Source organism: Myotis lucifugus, unplaced genomic scaffold (genome assembly GCF_000147115.1).
Source record: "Myotis lucifugus unplaced genomic scaffold, Myoluc2.0 scaffold_62, whole genome shotgun sequence".
Taxonomy (NCBI): domain Eukaryota; kingdom Metazoa; phylum Chordata; class Mammalia; order Chiroptera; family Vespertilionidae; genus Myotis; species Myotis lucifugus.
Genome location: NW_005871110.1, coordinates 3,336,818 through 3,340,226, shown reverse-complemented (window position 1 = coordinate 3,340,226; position 3,409 = coordinate 3,336,818).

The window sequence follows — 3,409 nt, the reverse complement described above, 5'->3', positions numbered from 1 at the left end:
GGGGGGGGGGGGGCGTTGGGCGCCACACCCTGTCACACACAAGAGCGCAGGGCATCAGGGGTTTGGCGCTGCCCCCTGTCACGCTGATCCAGTGCCAGAGGGCTCGCGGCGCGCTGATCCCAGTGTTGGGAGGCATATTACCCTTTTACTATATAGGATAGAGGCCTGGGGGCCGGCTGGTTTGCCCTGAAGGGTGTCCTGGATCAGGGTGGGGGTTCCCACTGGGGTGCCTGGCCAGCCTGGATGAGGGGATGATGGCTGTTTGCAGCTGGTCACACACCCTTCAGGGTGGGGGTCCCCACTGGGGTGCCTGGCCAGTCTGGGTGAGGGGCTGAGGGCTGCTTTCAGGCTGGCGGTTGTTGACTGAAGCTCCCAACCGCTCCTTTTTTTCTCTTTTTTGCTTTTTTATTCTGGGCCAGCTTTAGCTCTGGCTTTAGCTCTGAGGCTTCTGCTGCTGAAACCAATCGAAACAATGTATAACTCCAGCTCTGAGATCCCAGCCGGCTGAAAGCTGGTTTCTGGGGTTTTGTTTAGCTTCTATATTTGTTAGAATGTTTCAAACTGCCAGCTCAGAGGCCGGCAAGTCAGGCGGGGAACGTTGGAGTCCTCCTTCACTGAAGCAAGCAAGCCTCATGTTCGCTTCCAGCTGCCTGGCTGCCGGCCGCCATCTTGGCTGACAGTTAATTTGCATAAGGATATGCTGATTAGCCAATGGGAAGGGTAGCGGTCGTACACTAATTACCATGTTTCTCTTTTATTAGTGTAGATACTCACTCTTTTGTTTGCTTATATTCTGTCTGGTTCTTGGACTAGACTGTAAACTCCCTGAAAGTAGAGGTCATGCCTTAGCACCTAGCAAAATAGTCTTATACATAATAAATGCTCAATAAATATTGCTGAAATAAACAATGGGTAGAGTTGCATTTGTAACCCAAATTACATAATCATTACCACTGTGCATACTGCCTCCCTGTAAATATGAGGTTAAATTCCATTTGAAGCCTGAAGCCTCTCATTCAATAAGACTTCTTCCAGTGGAGCTGAAGGTGATTGCACAAAATTCTCTCAGCCCAGAAGGAGATGGTTACATCTCTTCTGAAATGTAAACACTTACCTCAGGGTAGGTAAACCTCTCAGGATAGTCTCTTACTATCGAATCACCCTTTAAATACCAAGTCTTGTCCTTTGACCCAGAACTCAGGTGTCTTTGCTCAGAAATCCCTAACCATATAAAAACATAAATATTTTCTTTACAGCCCACACTACCCTCTGGTCCTCCTCAAGCTGTCATCTCCCAATTTCCTGATCATCCTTCCACTTTGATAAGCAACTTTAGATATTGTCTCCTGAACCTCCTCTAAATTCTGCTCTTATCATGGAACATTCTAACACCCATATGGACAAATGTTTGGGAAGCAGGGAAGCCTTATATTCAAACAGAACTGAGGTAACTAGCATGAAGGTAATATCAGTCAAGAGCAACTCTGAAAAACAGGAGCCACTCTGTACACTCCAAGAAGGTTGAATATAAAGAATTAGAGGTAGCTCAAAGAGCTGGGTGAGTGACACAAAATTCATTGCTGAAAACTTGAGCCTATAGCATGGAGTTGAATGTGTTTAAAGTTGCCTCAAACTTTAAATCTTCGTCTGCTTTAAGCAACTCCTCAAATAATTATGCCCCCCCCCCTCCACTTTCCAGTATCCTCTCATTGGCATACTCTAGGGTTAGAAAAGGGAAGAGAATTCTGGGAAACACATTTTTCTGCTCTTAAAAAAAAAAAAAGAAAGAAAGGCCTTGACTGGTTTGGCTCAGTGGATAGGGCGTCGGCCTGAGGACTGAAAGGTCCCAGGTTCGATTCCGGTCAAGGGCATGTACCTTGGTTGTGGGCACATCCTCAGTGGGAGGTGTGCAGGAGGCAGCTGATCGATGTTTCTCTGTCATCAATGTTTCTAATTCTCTATCCCTCTCCCTTCCTCTCTGTAAAAAAATCAATAAAATATATTTTTTTAAAAAAAAAAGAAAGAAAGAAAAAAGAAAAGATCATACAAGGAGTTTGGAGCTGATTCCAAGTTGACAACAGACAATCTAGCTCTAGCACAAAGGGTAAAGTCTCTATTTATTCTCTTATTCTATTTATTCTCTTATTTAAAAGCATTTATAATGGAGAGTACCTTCTCCAAAAACTTTTCCTTATCCTCACTACAAGAAATGGCCTCTGGGAGCCATTTTCTGAAGGGAATTGCTTTCGTTGTATATTTCAATTTGTAATTCCTGGTAATTCCAACAAAGAAATACTCAGCTTCCTTTGCAGCAAAGATAAACACTGAGAAATGATGATACTCCTAAACCATCTTTTAAATACTAAATTAAAATGTTGAATATAAATTCATAAATGGAATATAGCAGCTGCTTGAAAACATGCAAAATTGATCCCATTGCTACTTTTTCAGGGAGTCCATTCTGGACCACTTTCACTTAGGGAAGAGTTTCCTCTAATATCATGAAATTCAAACCATGAATACCAAACCTTTGATGTGTCAGGTTTTCATGATTGAAAAATTCTGTGTTTTTTCTGCTACAATGAATAATAATGGAAAAGTAAAATAGTAGAATGAATGGTGACATGAAGTTGCTTTTAACTCAGCATGAACCCACAGAAACCAAAAGACATAAAAAATTTATCAGTTTAAAAAGGGACTGAACTCATTAATGAGAAACTGAAAAAGTCTATCCAACTTAAAATTAACCTAGACCTTACAAGATAGAAACACACCAACATGACTGCTCTATAAACTTAGTATTAACCACATGAAATGCTTTTTAAAATCAAAATATACCATAAAAACATGAACAGTATTTTGCTATTGTATAGCACTTATTGAATAATTGCTGAGTATAATGCTAAGAAAAATTAATAATGTGCCCTAAAGGCAGGGGATGGACAGCAGAAGTATAGATATTCCATAGAATACAACAGACCAATAAACAACTACAAGATAACCTGATATAACTGGAAACTGAAAACGGAAGCTAAAGAGATAATCTGATCTGCAAAGAGCTCTCTGATTTCTCATCCACTATATTATATAGTTGGCCACAAAAAGGAGCATCAGAAAAAATCACCCTTATAATGAACCTTATCTATTCACTGCCCCTCAACTAGGTAATGGACACTCATGTCTCAGAACAATCATTAGAACTCTTTCCTGCACTTCTCTACCCTTCTTTGGTCCTCTTCAGAGTGCTCCTTTTGTGAATGAGAATATTTATCTGCAGAAGTATCCATTAGGCATATTATATGCCAGGCCCTGTGCTAAGTTTGAGGGAGACAAGTCATAAAAACACAGTCTTATTTCAGGAGGCAGACAAGATTCAGAGAATCCCACATCTTTTAATTTAACAAAACCC